The sequence below is a fragment of the Anopheles merus genome, chromosome 3L (assembly GCF_017562075.2).
Source record: "Anopheles merus strain MAF chromosome 3L, AmerM5.1, whole genome shotgun sequence".
Lineage (NCBI taxonomy): Eukaryota > Metazoa > Arthropoda > Insecta > Diptera > Culicidae > Anopheles > Anopheles merus.
Genome location: NC_054085.1, coordinates 21,120,802 through 21,141,804, shown reverse-complemented (window position 1 = coordinate 21,141,804; position 21,003 = coordinate 21,120,802). Strand labels below are relative to the sequence as shown.

Below are 21,003 nucleotides of genomic sequence, written 5' to 3'. Positions count from 1 at the left end.
AGAGTACATTTGCTTGATGTTGATCGACGAAATGGAATGGCAAGAACTCCGGAATCGACCGAAAGGAAGCCAAAAAGCTGGCCGGTGATACTTGCAAGATGGTACGGTCCGATTGCGCAGAAAGTGCGCCGACACGCTCAAGGCTGTACGCTAGAGATGGAGTCGTTGGAGGGTTTTTTTTTTTGTTGTGTGTAAGACTTGTCTCCAAGAGATTCGCTTACGCTAAGAAACGAAAAAAAAACACACACAAACTGGACCTCTACCGTGTTGTTTCATTTGCTTTGTCCCCGGTAATCAGTGAGCGAAGGCAGCGGGAAGAAGGGAATATGCTGATCGTATCGCACACCTCTTCTCACGCAGGGAAGCGGAAGTGTCGAGGTTAAATAAAGTCTTTTTGCATTCCTTCGGGCCAGGTCCAGTGCTACCCGGCCACTCTTGCACCTTTCATGCTCTCTCGGGGAAACGGAATCGGAGGACAGCATTAATTGATATTACTTTTAAGCGGGAAAGGGTTTGTTTTTGTCGAGTTTCTGGACGATAAACTGCAAAGCGGAGCTCTCTGGAGAAGGTCATTTCGCTTCTGCCGGTAATGGTGCACATGTTGACGGTATGCGCAACTAAATCTCATTTATTTTTGGGATTAAATTCTTGGGTTTCAAAAAAGCAGTTCTACGGGCAACATATGCTTTTTTAAAGAAAGTACCACGAAAGAGTGTGTGCCCAACACAGATAAAAAGTACACCAACTCTATCCAACACAAGCACACAAGCACACAGTTCGTTCCAGGGAACTAACTCGCCGTCGCACCGGGGGAAATTGCAAACTCCGCAGGGACAGGTGGCATTTGCTGGATATCCGGACGCTGGATCTAGCGGTGCGGTTCGCAGTGCTTCGACCTCGTTCTAGGCGTCGAGCCCCAATCATTAGAGTGCGCCCGGGTAGAGCCATGCCCGCGGCGTACGGGGAGTGGTGCTCCAAGCACACACATAAAATGTGAAGAAAACGGGTTCCTGGCGCAAGGGATCGGGCAAAAAACTTGTTTCTAACTTTTTGTCGTCGCACTCGCACGACGCCGCCATACGCGGACTCTCCACGGGCGGTCGGTGTTGGGATCATTATAATTTCAACGCTTCATTTAATATCGTACTCGTACTCCTCCCTTACGGCACGGATGGCGAGCGAAGGAGGAGAGCTTGCGCGGGCTGCAGCAACGCAGAAGTTCTAAAGAATCTGCAGCCAACATCGCAGGAAACGTCGCTCAATATACGCAGGTGGAATGTGCGCTTGCGGAGCAGCAGCAGCAGCAGCAGCTCTCTGTGCTCTGGAGCTCTGGAACGAACGCGAGGACAGTTTTACAGAGTTCGTTTTTATCTGGTCCGTTCTTGCTTTTGCTTGGCCGATTGCGACACCGGGGCAACTTCTTGCCGTTGCACACGAATGCAGGCAAGGACCTACAATTATCTGCACCACCAGCACCGTCCATTGCAAGCACGATATACCGGTCGGAGTAAATTAAAAGGTGTATGACGGCGAGAATTGATTAGTGGGCATTACCTTCGGTCAACAATCTGACCGCACAAAGTACATACGACTCCTTTTTGAGCTGCAGCCTTATTCCGGCGAGCAGCTTGGTCAAAGTTTGAAAGCATGGGCGTAATTTGCTTTCCAGTAACATTGCTTACTTAATCCCTTCGAGCGACACGGTGGACACGCATAATGGGTCAAACATTAAACCCAGGACACACCGCCACACACGCTCTCTCGAAACCGATTAAGCTGCTTGATGGCAGCTCATTCTTGTAGTAATTAGTGGTTCGAATCTCTTTTACCCTGTGGACTGCCTTTTCGTATAAGCATTTCCTTTTCACTTCCCTCCCGCCAGTACCACACATTCGCCGTGTTTGCCCGAACGTTCTAATTATTCATTAGTCCCCGTGACATAACATCCCGCTCGCTTCTACCGAAAATTTCATCCGAAAAAGTTTCAACCCGTGCCCGGTGGAAGTACATTATTGCATTTTCCCGCTCAACTACATCCTAGTTCGTCGGCCACTTTCCAAACCACAAGCTCCAGCTCGTTGCCCCTGGCCCCAATGCTCGTAACGATGTAAAATAATCGATTTCAATTACACGCCAAAAACACGCCACTCTGAGTACGGCCGGCCGATGGCAGTTGAGCACAGTGGAGCAAATCATGGCCCTCAATCGGTTGCTGAACGGCTAAATGGGCAAAGGTGTGACGCGACGTTTAAACGGGGTTCGAATTATGTTCTAACGTTTTGCTAACCACAGCTACATGCAGTCGTGTACGATGATGCGATGTCGTAAATTCCTTGAATTGCTGCAGGGGAGAGTATCGATGACTTAATTATAAGTGGCAACCAAATATGGTTAGGACATTTGAATTAGTTTGAATCAACTTGAATTGAAGTGAAATGAAATAATAGTTTGTGTAGAATAATCTCCCTGAAGCATTCCTAATATATATATACGAACGTGTTTATCTAAGATGTCATGATTTTAAAGCCCTATTATAATATCAACTCTTTTAATTGTCTGAGAGACTTGAAGAATGATAGGAAGACTTTATTGACAAAAATAGTAAAATGGTGCTTTGGTCCTTGGTGGAACCAGATTAAAATGGATAGTTCGAATTACAGTTAGATCTTCGTTGAATGAATACACGGAGATTTTAGTTCCTCAGTTTCTGAAGCCTATCTTTTCGAAGAACTTATTAAGAATATAGCGATGTTTTGGATGCGAATTTAAAGCAATTCTAGAGCATGAACTGGTTTTGATACTGCGTCGTGACTGGGCAACAAGAAACTACCACTTGTGAAACTCATCTGAAAATTATCCCAATTCTTTCAATCCTAACTTGGTTCTAGAACTGGTACCAAATTTATACTGGTCCTGACATTGACGCAGAACTTATTCTAGAATTTAAATGTATCAATGTCTTACACGGATCTTATTTTTCGCTATAAACTTATACTAATCCTAGAACCAAAAACGAACCTATCCAAACCCTGGAACAAAAGTCTTCCAAGCGTTTTAAGATGCGAGGGAAAATATTCTGGAGTAAGCTTGTGACGGAAATGTAGTCAGATTAGGAAAACAAACTGAGAGAAAATGAAGTAAACAGGAGTACTTCTATTGAATACACAAAAGATTAAAGCATCCAAATGATAGTTCCATAACTTTACCGTAGCTATTCGAATGAAGAAACTGAGTTTCTCTTTTTCTATGTCCAAATTATGAAATACCGTACAATAATATTGTCCACCGTGGTTTAATTTCACTAACAACTTCATTTGCCAATTGTCCTATAAAACGGGTCCCCAGACCAGTCCACGAACTCTCCAAGGACACAGTCCTTATCATTGATGAGTCAAACTTGCATCCCCCCCCCCCCCCCCCCCCCGAACTACTACATTGCTCTCTAATGGCATTTGTGATTGCTCCGTCCCGTCTTTCCTACCCCCTTTCTTCATAGCCTCAAAACTCCATCCCATAGACTCGATAGGCAACTCACTCTACCGTGCTCCCCGTTGTCGAGCCACCGGATTCACAAAACCCGTTCCAATTATGTACGTACAGCAAACAACGGCGAGGCGCGGTGGCTCGTGCTCGAGGGGGTCGCTCTTTTGCCTTCAGCCGTGCGATCGATAAATGGAAATAATTGAAATGTAGAAAATAATTGCGAGTACGCATAGACATACTTCAATGGCGCTGGAGCCCCCTTCGAGTGCTCTGCGGGATTGCTCGCTGGACAGCGTAACAGCGATTGTACACTACACTGTAAATGACCACTTCAAATTAATAGTCGAATTACGCCAAGTCGGGACTGATGGAATTGGTCGGGTTTGGTGGAAAAGGGTTATCATAAATTGTATCGATCAATCACCGTGCTTGGATTCGGTGCATCGATCAATTGAATCCGTCCCATAGGGAAAAGACACAAAGCCAAAACATTGTTGGCGGTAGAATATCGCTACGGATGACACTGCAATTTTGCCGTTCGGTTGATCCTTTTCGGGTTTCTCGCATAATTCCCAGCAGAACTTCCCAGTCCCCCCCCCGCGTGTAATACTAATGACCTTCTTCAACCGCGTTTAACGTCTTCATTGCGCGCTCAATCAAATTACAGCCACCAGAGCAAACGCTTTGAGACTTTGTTTCAATCGAACTTGATTAATCAGCTTATCGCAAAGCGAGAACGAGAAGCAGCTCCACCATTATCCGCTCGGTTGTTTCGATTAGAGCCAACAAAAGGGCTTCCCGATAGCAAGCATTTGTTTCTCTATCCAATGTTTTATTTCGGTTTTTTGTATGCTTCTCTTCACCACCAATATCTTTGCTTTTCCGAATGTTTTTCATGCTGGTGTAGAACGTTATATCATTCCACAAGCCAGTACACGCGCAATTGAACCGCGCGCCCGAAGCCCCCCAGCATCCCATCGCAGCCGCCGAAAACGGTGGCTAATGATGATTGGCTATGATTTCTTCGGCAGTCGTCCCGAAGGGCACGGCGGAAACAAGTGGCCAATTGCTTCGCTTTCCTAAGCCCGCAAAGTACTGGGGTGTAGGTACACACAGACGCGCGTGCTGAGCGTCAAATTTTCAGCGCCAGAAGCGCGCCCATCCCCTCCCCGGGAAAACAATTCCAATCCGTCATTCAATTAAGCATCAACAAGATGCGAACGTTGGAGAGGTCGTGAAGTGCGGGTACGGGTTGTGGCACAACCCCCGAGAAATCCCAGCAGAAACGCGCACAGCAGAAGCGCGCGCGCGGAAACAAGCGATCTAATGATGAAATATTGATTCGAATTAATTTTCAGCAATTACGATAAATTATTAATCGCGCCTTTGTGGCCGTCACTTTAGGGAAGAGGAGCAGACCGGGGAGGGGTCGAGATATGCAACATCTGAGGTAGCGTTCTTCACCTTCAACTGGTTGAGTTTTACGCGCATACCGTGTGTTCCAATCACGCTCAAGAAAGCACCAAACCTCACACACATTGCGTCGCGGCGTCTCGGCTGAATTCTTCGCCGTCGCTTCATCCATAATTGAAGCCGGCTTGAATCGCGGTAAGGAAAATAAAAACATCTCCCAGCGCAGCGGGCGCGGTTTCGCGCGATTTACGACACCTCGCCGCTTCGAAGGTGTTTCGGGGGAAGTTGGCACCAAGAGCGCGGAGACGTTAACACAACAACCCCAAACACCGGGCGAACGCAATCTGTAATTAATATGGTTTTTATTGCTACACCCGGAGCCGATGCGGGACCGGGAGTTTGCGGTCGCAGCATCCAAAAACGAGCATTATGGTTTTGGCGGGTTGGCGGCGAGGTTTTGGCTGGTGGGCGAACTTCGAGCCACACCACGGAGCAGCTTCTGCCGAAGAATAATATGACGAGTGAATAATAAACTCGTAGGTGGGTGGCTGCGGTGGTGGTTGGTTTGGTAGGCTCTTCCCAGAGAACCATTAACATTCCAGACCGCGAAGGTGTCGCCCGTGTCGCGCTAGAAGGTGTGGCGGGCGGTTCAGATTTTACGACACTCTGGCTGTCGTTTGTTTAGTTTTGTTGAGCGCCCGGGAAGAGTCTACACGCACCGAGCTGCTATCGTACTACACGCCCGATAGGAAGAGTTTCTACTACGTGAAGCATGCTTGTGTCTGGATATGTGTAGGTGTGATGTATTGAGGTTTCTACAGAAAGCTTGGAGGGTAGATAAATATACCACCACCTTCAAAATACTTCAAACTATTTTCAATAGGCAGGCATCATTATGCAAACGGCAACCGGAACACTCGTTCACAATGGATGGGGCCGGGTTGGACCAGAAGCAAGGAACAAGGGCGACTCCAAAAACAACCTGTAGCCAACAACCCTCGCCAATCGATAATCGATAATCCATCGAGCATGGAGTTGTTCAGTGTGCGCTTGTGTTGAGTGCTGTGTCTGCCTTGCGTACTCTCCCGCTCCTCTGACCGGCAGCAGCTCCCCAAGTTTTGTTTCTGAGCTACGGATATCGGCTGGACAAACTAATCAACCTTACCGGTACATACCCTCGCCGTCACCGGCGCACAATAGCGCCGGTATGCTGTGTGTATTGTGGTCCATAATCGGTAATTATAGAGATTAAATGAGCTACAGCGTGTGGAGTTTATCGAGCAGGAGTCGCGGGCCGACGAGATAGCAGAAACAGGGAGCAGCAAGAAAAAACTTATTTTATGCCTCATTAGCCTACTTCTACCTAGTTTAAACGGCACCATGTTCTGACAGTCTGTGCAGTAATTATTGTAAAACCTTGTACTGTGCCGCGGCTGGAACCCCAAGGTTTCAATTTGGTACAGTTTCCTTTGTGGCTACCGAACGAAGTATTATTATGAGTTTTTTGGAGTGTTACAAACCTCTCAAAGACACTCCAATAATTTTGGGAAAACAACTGATGGCATAATATTTTCTTTTACTTTCAACACAAGTATCCTTGGAGAGTGTTAACTACAACACCTTTCACTAAGTGATAGACAATGTTTATTTGCCTATTTAGCTCATATCGGAATAGACATCCCTAACTTTGGTGTAAACTTAGATGGACTATTGTTTTGTTGGTTGGGTACTGTCACATATCAAACACAATATCGATTAAAGGTCACTATTGATCTGGATCCCAAATCTTTCTTAAAGCTGGCCTTTGACCTTATTAGGTTTGGAACTAGTTCCTATATCTAGTTCTGAATTTCTCATAAACCAAGAATTAGTTCCAGTCCTGGAATTATTCTCGAATCTGCAGAAGTGAAGAAAGATATTCACAACAATTACTAATCCTAGAATTGACAATTGAAACCTGTCGGAGAGCTACTATGGGTTCGAAGTAAAGCGCTAGAGTAGTTTTTTATAACCATTTTTTAAATAGTAAGTTAAGATATTAAAAGGGCATTTGCTCGCCTGTACAATAAATCGATTTTGCGAAACTAGATCAATCGTAACACCAGTCTGCCGGAACAAAAACGTACAGACTTATTTGAAATTTAAACCAACGTACTACTAAACTCGCTTGCCGTCGTAAGCGGCATTGGGAGTATCCTAAAAAGGCTTAGCTGAGCGAATGTAAAAAAAAAATCTCATTTCCTTTGCCGCCCTCATCCGGACAATCCGTCACAAGATCACCGCCAAGATGAGGTCTGGAGAGTATCTTGTTTTTTTTTTTTTCGTTTGCATCCCCTGACGTTGACGATGAAAGTCGGCGGAAAACCCTCTAAAAGCCATCAATAGCGACCACCAACTCCCTTGAAACACTTGGCTGGCCCTCCACACGATCACGATGGTTTAATCTGATATAAAGCGAACCCTTCAAGCCTATGGGGGGCAAAAGATAACTGCAAACTCCGGTCTTGCCCTCTTCCCCACTTTGGCGTCTGTCATAAGTATGTGTGTGTGGAATGAAAAGCGGGACGATTGGAAAGAATTGGGAGAATGAAGCGAAAATTTGTTGAATCATAGGCCGCCGGATCATCGGGGTACTAGTGAGTGCGGGCGCGCACGCCCGTGTTTGTTGAAATGCCCGCCGGGGTCCCGGGCTATCTCGGACACTTCATCGGTTCTCGTTTCTTCATCCGCCAAAAAAAAAAAAAAAAAAAAAAGATAGCCCCAACCTCACCACCTCTTAACTTGACCAATCAATTGGCCGATTTTGAGCACGGCAAAGCCAAAACGAAAAGGGGGCGGGAGTGGGCATCTCGTGCCGCGAGTTCTTTGGCTTCATCGATCAACAGTGTCCATGGTTTGCCCAGAGTGCAAGCGAGGGAGACAAGCAGCACCCAACGATGACCGTCGTCCCGAGGTATCGGAATCGCACTCGACGGGACTGAGACGTTATCACGCGGGTATCATCTTGACGGCATCCTTTCGTCAGGTCCCTTGATTTATATCTTCTCGAAGAAATCGTTCACAGCCGACGTTTGTGCAGAACGGCGATGGCATTCCGTTATTCCGTTGACTTGTTATGCTCACACTCACTCCATCGAGAAGTTGGTATTAATTCCAACCAACTCCCTTCTGTTCCCTTCGTTCGTCAAGCCAGAAATATGATTCGACTTTTCAAAAACATAGCCGCTAATTATTGAACACCGTTTCGAGCCATGATCAATTTAGTCTAACACCAAACAACAGCTACGATTTCTGTCAAGTGCACCAACGACTCCAGACAAAGGCCCAACAGCTTGTACAACCTCCTCCAAAAAAAAGAGAACGTTCGTGCGCATTAATCCAAACGAAACGGAACAATGACAACAACACACGGCTACGAATCAAATCAAATCAAATTAAATCAGACAGCAGCCAACGGCCAGCGTCGCGGCTGCAGCAGCGGAAAGGAAGGAAGGAATGCCTCCAAAAATAAAATTCAACACAAAAGATATTGAACAAGAATGGACGGAACTATGTTGGATTTCCATTCCCGGTGCCCTTCCACCACTGCACCATCCGGCGGCGGCATCTGTAATGCCGTTCCTTCCCTCACGATTCGAGCCCCAGGTTCGCTTTGTTGTCGATAGTATGCACCGCGTCCACGACTTTTCATCTGCGTCCGTGGTTCCGCCGGGCAGGCTTACGGAATCGATCCCCGGCCCGCCGCACATTGAAAGCGATCCGCCGAACTATTTAACGCAAACTGGCAGGAATTTTCTTTGAACTTATCCATCCATCGGCTGCAGGGACGGAATGTGTCGGGGAGCGGGGAAACACACTGAGCGTAGTAAGTGCCTATGCCAATTCGCTCTCTTCCGAAACGAGCTACAATTAGGCATCTCGTGGTTGACCTTTTCGGATAAGTTTCCATGCCGAAAGGAAATCAAGCATCTGTTACGGACGCTAAGGTTTCTCCAGCGCTTACCGCGAGCACAATAGTTTGACAATCATGAGCACGATTTCAACGAGGATGGATGAAATGGTTTGTTTGTGCCGTTTCCCTTAAGCCAACTGCTATGTGCAGTTTGGAGATACACAATTTGCTATAACAATTTCTTTGAAGTGATATTAAATCACGCAACGGTGTTGGACGGCACAAGTACAGCTGCATGTTTAAAGCATTGAACATTATGTGAGCATTAGATAAATGGACATAATGGCAGGGAAAGTATGCTCTATTCCTGCTTCAGAATGCTTCGGAGTATGTGCGCTTCCAAGAATTCCCACTATTGTGACAATGTGGCTCAACATATTGAAAACCCAAATGCTGTCCAAGGGATGTATCACAATCTCATTAGAGTCCAATATCTGTTATTGATCTTTAATAAAAATTGAGAGGTCTTGAAAGCATGAGTAAGCATTCGCAGGTTTACCTAAGACAAATGCATGGATGCATAAAATATTGAATTCAGATTCCAGGTAACTCCAACGTAGACAGAGTTCTTGAGCATTGAGTTCTCACAGACATAGGGGTTATGCAGGTTCCAATCTCCAGAAAATTGGAATCAATTAATTTTCTCAATTCTTGGAAATGCCACAGTTCCGAGATAAAGAACTTTTTTCAATGCTCCTAATCAGATAACTTTGGTTCTTGTTGTCGATTCGTTAATTGTGGAACAAAATATCTATCGGAAAACTTAAATGCCCTCAAAATTGGACAGTTTACCGTTACTCCAAAAAAAAAAAAACAAAAAAATTGGACAGTTTTCCAAGATCTATGAAAATTAATATAGAAGGTTTTTTTAAAATCTTGAAAATTGCTATTTCAAGTCAATTCTGGCATTCATTGAATTCAATTGATTGTCAAATTGCCTACTAATGACACTTAGGCATCCTCAATTGAGAGAGTTCATTGAGCATAGTATCGCATCTAATGGGCTTTAGACAACAAGAACCTTTGCTAATTATAATATTCCTAGACGGGGTTGATTCAGTCACAGTTGGTCCGTGTTCATCGGTTGCGTCATAACTTATTCAAAATTCACCAAATTCCATGTTTGACATTTCCACAACCCCGTTGCCAAGACATGTCTTTTAGCCATAATCAAGATAAAAGAAACATCAAATTTCAATTCCCCACCGCCAAAGCAACGCGCACATCACACAAAATCTCTTTTAACGACACATATTTTCACAGGTCTGCAGCGGTCCCCACGCATCCGAAACACGACGGCATCGATGTCCGAAACGACACAAGCTGGGACGCGGGCCTCCACATGTCCATGTTTGGCTCTAGCCGTGTTCCGTCTCCCACACGTCTCCCACAGCCGCTAACAAACCGACCAGGCTCGGACTTGAAATTTGACAAATAGACCAACAATAATAAACACCACACCGTGCCACCTTGCATCACCGCAATCCCGGGCAACACTGGGCGCTAGCGAACACACAATTGAACAATGCGGGTTCTGGCGGTCCCCCCGGGCCGGAGGGTCTTGATGAAAGAAAAACAATAACAACGGAAGTGTATCTCTTGTCATTTACGCTTCGCGTCCACCGTGCGTCACCGTTCCACAAGGCGCACAAGCGCCCCTTATGATTGGATGGACAGTCCTCTCGCTTTGGCTCTAACAAGCGTGTAAGGATCCGCGTGCGGGGTAGGGCGACACAAGGGAAAACAATGTTTCTGCCGGTGCCAGCTTCCGACGAACGGGAGCGACGGGGCGGGCGCGGTTCGTTGTTTTGCGGACGTTTTCGGACCCGGAACATCGATAAACAGAAAACAATCCACCACCGGTCGGAGAAGAGGCCCGCAGAGCCAGGGAAAGCCAATAATCGAAGAGCATTGCGATAGATGCCGGGCGCTTCCGTGTCGGTGATCCGCCCCGATTGATCCCGAAACCGTCATCCATCTGCTGGTTTGGATGATCCCATTTTTATGCTTCTTGCGCACGGATGCGGGGCATTCGGCGAAGAACAGGAGAGCGGACGGAGTGGAAATCACCATCAGTACAGATACACAAGCACACAAAAACTCACCCACAGAAAAGTCGAATCAAACAGTGCCACCGATTTCTCTCTCTGTCTCTCTTCCTCTCTCTGCTCAGCTTTTCGCTGACCCGCATCATAACGGACCGGGAGTGTCATGGAGGACCATCGCAACCATGTTCTGCTGCGAAACTCACAGCAGCCGCACGGGTGACAGGGGCCTGCCGACAGGCACCAAACAAAACCAGCAACGAAACGGAAGAAAAAAAAATCTTGTCCAATTCTCCTTCTCCAACTCCAAAACAAAGCGAAAAAAAAACCCAGCACAAAGGCACAAACATAAAGCAACATCCAAACCCAGGGAGTTGTGCGCGCTGCTCGGGCCGAAACAATTTAATTTTGATTAATGATATCTTCGTGCACGTTTGCACCGAGGGAACTCCACAGCGGCCCTAACGATCGGCCCAGGCAACACATTGCTGACGGATGGACAAAATCATCGAGCAGCGGGCGAGCAGCCGGTGGTGGTCCTCTTCCCTTCTTCCAACTCCATCCGACCATGCAGCACCACCATATAATATCTGGACCGAAAACGGGGAAAAAGCTCTCGCCGCTATCGTAGCCATCGAATCAGCGCGAATCATATCAAACGCGTTGAAGGTGGAGGGGAGGCTGGAGTAGATTGAGAGAATGTAATCGAATCCTCCCATGGGGGATTCTCCGGGGGGTGAGGTCACAAACTGGAGTGCGGCCCGGGGGTTTGGATTTCGAGGAAGCTTAAAAGTGTGGTCAATTGTTCGGTGTCAATCAGTGCAGGTCGTCGGCGGGTTTCTTCAGCCATTCTTCAACCACGACGAACACGTCCCCCCCCCCCCCCCCCCCCCCCGTGAGAGCAATGGACTGGAAGAATTCAAAACTGATGTCTTGAGCGATCGGAAAAGATGGAAAAATAAATGGGGGAGGGAAAAAAACTCAACAGCAAACAAACAACAATGGCGAGGTGGGAGAGAGCGAGGTAAAAAGTCTCACTCGGCCGAATCTGTCAACAAGCCAATCGTCCTGGACCGTGGAGCTCAGGCCCGTTGTGTTGCGTTCCCTTCTCAGCGATCGGTTTACTTACGAGGCGCCGACAGTTTGGTGCTCTTTAGCCACAGCCTCTTCATTCCCGTTATGCTGTCGCTCCGTGTGTTTGTTTCGTTTTTTTTGTAATGTTTACCACCCCTGCGGGCTGGGTTCGATCCGAGTCCCAATGACATCCGTACGGTTTATTAGGATTTTTCAGATTTTTTTTTCTCTGTGGTTTATTTGCTCTTTGGTGCAGTTAATCCCCCGTTTAAAGAGCGTTGAAGTTTAAAGATCTTGGAAACGTTCCAAATTTAAGATGATACAAGATGAAGATAATAATGTGAAACAGTCACATTGTGATTCCAATTTGAAATTAAGGCATAGATAAGATAGGATCTGCCCAGAATATCTGATCAAACAAGAAATTAAATAAAGTATAATAGACTTGAACACCTTTTGAATGGAAGTTAACATTAAATTTGTAATAAAAATCAAGTAATGTCAAGTAAAGGAACTTCTGCCTGGGAACTTCTGGTACTTCTTTCACAGAAGTACAGAAAAGAGAGCTCAAAAATACTTCAATTAAAACATGAACAATAACAATGAAAGGCAAGACTTCTAACTCCAATTTCTTAATCTGACAGTTTTGTTGAAAGCATTTACCTTTCATTTTTAAATGAATTGCCAATAATTCTAGAGGAAACAAGGCATTCAGACATCTTACCTGAAGTGGCGATTAACTTTCGAAGGTTTGTGAGTTACAATGAACACACTGAGAACCTTTTGTAAACGTCAAAGACTTCATTACCAATCCATATGAACTACAGCTTAGATCTTTTCACAATCCAACAATATTGCAATGATAAAGTCTATTTCATCTTCCATAAAGCGTTACAAGTGGATTCTAATCGGCATAAAACCAATGTAATTAAAACCAGGGTATTACAGCTCGCCTTATAATCCGTACCAAAGACAACTCTGAAAACAATCATTCGTCCTACCCTTCAGAATAGGTATCCCATCATGAGGCTAGCAATAAACGAGAGTAATAATTGGAACCAGTTTAAAGCTCCCCCTTTGCTACACGATATCATTCGCTATTCCAAAATGCCCAAAAGCAATGCCTCAAGCCTCAGCTAGCCGCTTTCCGTCTTCCAAAAGGAGCCAGGCTAAAATGTCCAGAAATGTATCGGTTCGCTAGTACTGCAGGGATCAGACAGACTTCACCGCCGTAAGCCAATCGATATCATTTTCCTGAAGCATAGAGTGGTAAAGGTGAGCCTAGAATTCATTTCCGGCTCAGCCTTTTGGCCTTCGGATCGCTTCGAGCCGGTCCGGTATCGCATAACACACAAAACCTCCTCCCCCAAGGGGCTAGAGCGAGTTGTAACTAGCCTGCGAGGAGCCGCAAAAAATTGGCCGCTTCCTCAATCCTCCACTGCCCGCAGGGTTTGCAGTTAATCCAAACAAAGCAGCTGCGTGGGCAAATTTTCGTACACGTGGAACGGTTGCGTTTTGCCAGCAGCAGCAGTAGCCAGAAGTGCCGGCAGGATTATGCAATTCTTGGGCCAGCCTGGAAGGTAGCCTGTAATCATACCCACACGGCAGACTTTCCCTATGGAAGAGAGCGCAACAACGAAAAAAAAACACACACTCAACACACAGAAATATAATCAATGCTTCTTTCGGAGGATTGGAATAAGCTGCCCGGTTCAACCTTTACGCAACTACGGACACAGACACGCTCGTAGCAGAGAGTTGTTAGCTCGACCGAGCGAAGCAACATGCAAACATTCTCAAATATTAACCAAAAGTGAAACAAGTGGAGCTGCTGGAACGCACCACAACCACACACTCTGGGAAAGCCAAATCCGTTTGACCAAACAACAGTTTTGCTGCTGCCTCGGGAGAAATAATCTTGGGCCAGGGGGCCACACAACTCAAACCACTGAAGTTGGGGAACGGCAAAAGGCTGCCACAAGCGCACTTTAAAGCCCACAGGTAGGGGTAGGGTTAGGTAATTCCCATAAACTGATGAATAATTAACCCTTGCCCTGCTTACACGGGAGCGTCCTACACCGGTCAGGGGATGCGGAGAATAGGACGAGAGCCACGAGAGAGGACACATGTGTGTGTTTACCTAGCTGTGCAGCTGAGTTGCTCAAACCAATTCTTGGATACAGTGGGTATGGACTGCCGGGAGTTTGCAAAAACGTAAATACCAGCTGTGTGTGTTGCAGCTAATGTCGGGGTCGGGTAGATGTATGTGTACGCCCGGAACACCACCTCGGCTTCAGTGACCGGAATGGATTGGCTAGAGCTGAGCCGACCTCACTTCCCCTGCGAACAGAAGCCCGATTAGCTTGGAATCGATAAATTACGTTTGCAATTTTAATTCCACCGCCTTGCCATGCACAACGGCAGCCCGATCCAATTTTCCAATGTCCTACTGGGATAGGCTGGAATTTTTGTTCAATCAATTGCATTTATCAAGTACCCAGTTACAGCACTTTTCTATGCCTTTTGAATAATGGAAAATGGTTTTTGTTTTTATGTTTCAATTTTTGTAACGTGTTTGTCTCGGCTGAAGAAAATTCCCAACCCGCAAATGATTGTCCACAAAGACAAATGATAGCGTAATTAAATGTGTACATTCTGATACATACAGATACACACCATACACACTGACATCCGTGCTCAAGTTCGTTCCCTTTCTTTTTTTTAAACGATCAATAAAGTCACCCAACGAAGTCGCCGCGGCGAAGTCTGGCGGTTGGTGCGCGATAAGGAACCGAATTTCTCAAATAAATCTTCCACCGCAACAAGGCGGAATGGTTGTTTCGCCAGCCTCTCAACACATTCCTTCAAGAACCTGAGCCCCGGGGAAGATGTCTCAGAGTTAACAACCCTCCACAAACAACAGCAAAAAAAAAGTACGGGATGAAGTATACAAAAAAAAAAATACAGTACGCTATTCTTTTTCGTCATCCCGCGTAAATGATCTACCCTCTTGCAGGAATACTGGCGAGGGAATGTAACAACAACAAAAAAAGCATCCATATCATGCCTTCCATATCTCTTCCGAAATCCCCCCGGTGGAAATTGGTGGTAGCAGCAGCGCGTTTAACCGGAGTAAAACAGATGCGACCTTTTAAAGAAATTGACTCCACTGTGCGCGGGAAACGGCGAAATCGCGCGGGGAAAATGAAGCCAATTTTTTGTTCTCTTTGTAAGATTGAACACATTGAACACACACGGCTCTGTCGGTTGAAGTGACGATGAATCGACCGTAGTGTAAATATGTGAGTGAATGTGTATGTGAGTGTGTGATAAGCTGTTCATCTGTGGCCTGCGTCTCGTGGGAAAAGCGACACGTAGAGCGTGGAGGAGACGGAGGCGATGTCATGCTAAAAGGTCATTAAAAATCTTTAAACAGATAGAGCCTCTTAAACGCGGGTTGCCGGCGCGCCAGGCCAGGCAGCAGTAAGTCGCGAGGCCTGCCGAGAGGATGGGATGGCCCCCGTCTGGTAATTAAGGCAATATTTGTTCCGTTTCGTTCGGTCGCTTGTTTCACTTTTTCTTATCCACACCATCCCCGCTCAGGCTCGAGCTTCTGTCGATCAAGAGAGGTTTTCGTTTTTTAGCTCGTGTGATCATCGTTACTTTCAAACAGAAACCAAAACAAAAAAACTGACGAGCTATGATGATCCCTTAAGCAACAAATGCGGCTCAGAAGAAAGTTTTTTTGTTTGTTTTAGGTTGGCAACTACATAAAAATTGTTTGTTTATGATTGCACTTACTCTTGAACCCGCAGTTAGCGCTACTCAAATCCATTTATTTTCATTTTTTCTTGTGTGAAACTGTACCTTCTTATTAATTCTGATGATGGAGCCCAACTGCTGAAAAACGCATTCTTCGTGCACTCCTTATTATGGTTGGAACCATTATCAGCCTAACCCTTATTATCTCGCATGACAGATGTGCATCCCTTATCAGCGCTGCTCTGGCGAGATTTGACAACTATCACCAATCCAATTTGTTTCTACTGCCTTTAACTCATCGCTAGCTCCAATTTCAAAACTAATACATCATGCCCTCCGCCACAATGGTTGACATTATCGGCGTTCCTAAGTAACGACCCGAACCCGTTGACAGGTCATTGAATAACGCGCTTCCCGGGGGCCATGTGCCTCAAACCCGCAGGAGCGCATCGGATCTCTCTCGCACAGAAAAACCGAGAAAAGCAGATCTGTGTCTGCTGTGTCCGAGCGACACGCGTAATATGAAACGCATTTTGCAAGCTACGTAGACTCGGCAGAACTACTCACACACCGGATGCCTTTCATGAAACCACAGAGATTTCATGCCAGTCGGATAGACCGCGCGCGCGATGATGGACCCTACACCTCGGACGGATTGGATTTGAATCCAAGAATTGGAAATAGTGCGCAGTGTGTCTGGGCACGCTCGGTTCGATTACCGGATGCACTGGTCGAAAACCGGTCAACCGGACAACCGGAACTGGCAGCACAGGTTTGCAACGACCGTCCGAACAGGTTGCTGCCGGCATTTCCTGTGGCAAATGGGAAAGATTCTGCATCACACGCTGTCGCGGTGCGGCGCATGTCGAGCGATGGTCGTCGTTCTGACGAGTGGACGAATCAAGTTACAACTTCTCGTAGTTTGCTGGTCCAAGTTAATGGAGACCATTGGTAGGAGAGAAAAGTCTAAACCACTGTTCTAGGAGTTTTGCAAGCGCTTTGTTAGCATACTGGAGTTGGGAAGTTTTACTTCCATTTTCTCTGCTGGCGAATACACGGTACTCTGCACAGCTTGGGAACTGCGTGGAACAAAAATGCTGCATTCTAGCTATAGAAACAGCATGCAACGAATTACCAAGGACTTTTAGAGAGCAGTGTTGTCAAACAAATTTTTTATTGATGTTATGGACAGAATCGTTTGCTTGAAACTCATTGAAAGAATATGAATAATTAACTTCAATTCTTGTAGATATCGTGATTGTCTCACAAATAGGTTTGTCTTGATTGAAACTCTTCATTACCTCAGCAAACGTCTACTAATTAGTTGTATTCAAAATTAAGATGTCATTGTTTCTATCTCTCAAGTCTTAATCAATGTTCACGCGTAACTTTTCTTCATTTTCAACACGATGAATCATTGAATTGTAATTCACATGTTGCTCCGCTTCAATTGAGACGTATACCACAATAACTGGGAAAAATGACGATCCTTTCAATCTAGACATTAAGGTCCTTCAAGTATTACAACTTACAACTCTACAATTATAACTAAACGTACTGCTTTATCGCTTCAGACATTCATTACATGAGAGCTGCAAGGACATACGTTTGACAAGTCTGCGCCCTAATGGAGTTTCCCCGCCCTATAACCCTTGCATCTCACAATTACCCATCGCCACTAACACATTTCAACACCACTGCTCGAAAGCAAAGTTTTGCCTTTGAAAACAAACGGCCAACTAGCCGGTTCCAGGACACTGCGGTAGAAATGTGCCCACCGGTCCAGCCGGTTAAGTGAGGTGACGAACGACCACTGGGACCCGAATGGGCAGGAAGAAACTCTTCTTCTACCGCATCCCGGGACCGGGAAACTTCTTCCGACAGCAAACGGGCGTTCCAATTAGCTCCCGAGAAGTAGCACTCGTACACAACGCTGGGGGTAAACTAATCAACACAAAACAATCGCAAAGCAAAAAGGGAGGGTGAAAAGTAGCCCTGTTTGCATCACAGTTTCACCAGGCAGAGAGAGAGAGAGAGTTTTCCGTTTTCTGTGGCATTTTGAAATGTGTTTCAAATGGTAAGCGTGTGTGTATGTGTCTTCCGGGTCCCAGGGTGTCTGGATGTGTGTATTTACTAACTTTGGAACTAAACTAAAACAAAACGTCTAAATTGTGGTGTAACAGGGGTAGAGTTTGTGGTAGTGTCCGTTTCATTGTATGGGTGTAATTTAAAGTGAAGTAGCATTTAAAGCATGCTCCATCAATCATGAAAACGGCTGACCATTAAACCAAACGCCCTGTCGATCGCAAGTGGTAGATAAAGTTTTTGTCCAGGCACAAGTTACTTCCCAGGAGACCGGAGACTTGGGTGGCGCAAGTCACACATAGTGTCTAATTTACGCCAATGACTCAGTGGATCGGCATGCAAAGAGTGCGTCCACCCACCCTCGAGCCGTACACGTTCTTACTACACTGGAGGTGACCATTAATTCAGAATTAAGTCGAAATCAATTGAGCGACATATGCAGAACGAGAGTTACTTCTACCATCTGTAGCAGAAATACCAGCTCGAAACTCTTAACGAAACAAGTTGGGAGGGAAGTTTTTCTCTGGAATTGAGATCGGTTGAAAGATTTCTTGTGGAGCTAAAAAGGACCAAGTTTCCAAAACACCACCCACCTCCAATCTGGCAATAGTCCAAACAGCATTGAATGGACTGAGACACGTCCTGGGCTGTAAAGTTCCCGGTTGTTGGAGCTCACCGGGCAGCACCGGGATTAGGGCACCATTTCTTCATCGTTAAGATTAAGTTGCAAACACAGGCGGCACACACGAGTGTGTGGGTTGCACCGCCAACATCCCAGGGAAGACCCAATCAGCTAACCAACCATCTTTACAGGCGAGGACGGACACCTGTTTAGCAAATCTAGCATCGTCCCAAGACTCAAAAACTACACCCTTCTCTGGTGTGAAAAATGTCCAACTAATCGTGGGCTTACGTTCAAGAAACTAAGCTTCAGTAAATTAATTCCAGCAGAATTGGTTGTGGAGATGACATCAAAAATAATCTTTCAACCTTTCGATGTTTGATGGTGCAAGAGAAGGGATTCCAATTAGCTACATACCTTTCTTATTGAAGTCTGAGAGTAGAAGAACTTCCCGTCCACAGGGTGAATGTTAGGATCTGGTACTTTGAAGTGTGTTTCAATATCCAGCTGATTTGCAACCTTGAAACTGGCTTCTTCTTTTATGCACAAAAAGCACACCTTAATTTAATAATTTGAATTGATTTTTTTTGCGATATATTTTCGTCAACCCTTCGCTTTTTCAAGCCGCAATCGCTCACAGAATCACAGCACAGCACACAATATTATGCCACAAGGATTGCTCGGAATGAGGGGAAAATAACCTTTCCTTTGATTGAATATATTGAACTTCTTTTTTTTTTCTTTCCACAGCGAAGGAACGCGAATTTTTCACTTTCACTCTCACATTGCCTTCCAGCAAACTCAAGCAAGGGAAATTGCCTCGCTACAGCCGTATCCAGCGGAGACGATTTTTCTTCTCCAATCTTTGATCTCCTGCTGTCGCCTTGCCGGTGGAAGATCAATCACTTATACCACACCATATAGACACTAGCACATACACACACACATACACATCATACACAAACACGTACGAAGGAACACACAGAGGCGAATGGGAAGCGCGATCTATTCAAATCAAAACCCCACCGTTTTATTATTGAACCTAATTCCAATAGCGAAAATATTGACAAATCGCTACCGCCCGCCGAACAAAACACAATGAGCTGCAGCACACGTGTGTGTGTGTTCGACCAACCCGACGACCGTATTACTTCAACAACTGCTAGCCGGGTTTTGTTTTTGTTTTGCACGAAGCAGAGCCGGAGCGACGATGCTGGGCCCTTCACTATCACCGGGGCTGCTCCAATTTTTCGCTTTAGTTGTGCTCCCTCACAACGAGGAGGTCACCATTATTCGGAACTGGAACGAATTTCTTCCCCGTTCTCGATCACGCAGTGCCAATTTCTTTGCACCACAGCGGGCAGGGGACGACACAGTCCAACATAATGCTCCTGCCGGGGCCTATCGTCTGGTACTCAGCCACCCTTGCAAAACGTTGTATTTTTCCCTCCTTCGTTGGACCAGATCACGTTCGATCGATTTTTCTTTCGATTGATTAATCGAAAACGTGGCCCGAACACGAGGCGATGCGTTCCCTTCACTTGTGCACTTTTTTTTTTATTTTAGTTTGGTGTTTCGCTTTCGTTTCGCAGATGACCCTTTTCTGTACGTACGTTACATTTTTTTGTAGGCCTCTGTCTGGGGCCAACAGTTGAAGGTGATGGGATATTGCGCACACCACACGTCACGATAACCGGACACAAACAATCACAGATAACACCTACGAATGAAACGACCTCCCGGTGTAGGGAACGATTTATGCGGTGAACGGGGGACGGGCTTTGATGAATTCCGGTACGCCGGTTATCTTATGGCCGAGGTCGCAAACACACACACACACACACACACGCATAGCTTGTAGATCGAAACGAAACCATTTAAAACCCCCAAAAAAATACGAATGTCGCACTGTCGCGCTGCTACAAACACTTGCACAATATATCTGCCGTACGCCGGTTGCCGCGTCGTTGGGTTCAGGTGTTGTACACGCTTTTGCACTTCATCATCTGTTTGCTCGGCAATGGTACGGTTTGCGTTAACGGGCGATAAACATGGAATTAATTTCGCCCATCACTAACTATTTTGATACTCTACCACACGGTCTAATATTAAGCACCAGTCGGCCGGATGCTGTAGCACTGTAAACGTTTCGATACTCGACAGCTTCACGCGCAACACGCAACGTACGTAATTCGGCCTTCCCGAGACACACACAAAGCGCGCGACGCACGTCCGTACGCGGCGAGAACACGGCGATGAATGAAATGAACACAAACAGTGAAACGTTCGAGCGTTTCGAACGAACCAACGAAACACAACCGCACACACACATACGCTCGATGGTAAGGTTTAATCGGTGAATGGAATGAACTAACGAGAGGCTTGCGAAAGACCTGTTCCGGCTGGTTGAATCATGCAGAAAACCACAAAAAGGAGGAGAAATAAAACGAAGAGCCGATGTAATTAGAAATAATTCAAATGTGCTAAACTGCATTTCTTACTACCATTCTCAAAATTGTCATTGATGAAATACATTGTAGACCTATAAACGGTTTTCCATGAAATGG

General features: G+C 45.9%; 1 protein-coding gene across 6 annotated transcripts in view; it reads right to left on the bottom strand.

The window, feature by feature from the left end:
• LOC121600455 (insulin-like growth factor-binding protein complex acid labile subunit) overlaps positions 1–20,687 on the bottom strand; it is a 202,954-nt gene extending 182,267 nt beyond the window's left edge. For 5 of the 6 annotated variants that reach the window (XR_006005828.1, XM_041929061.1, XM_041929059.1 and 2 more), the window contains exon 1: positions 18,854–20,687. The gene's annotated coding sequence lies outside the window, so the exon portion shown is untranslated. The remainder of the gene's footprint in view (positions 1–18,853) is intronic. The other variant, XM_041929060.1, reaches the window with a different exon arrangement.
• Between the last annotated feature and the right edge of the window lie 316 nt (positions 20,688–21,003).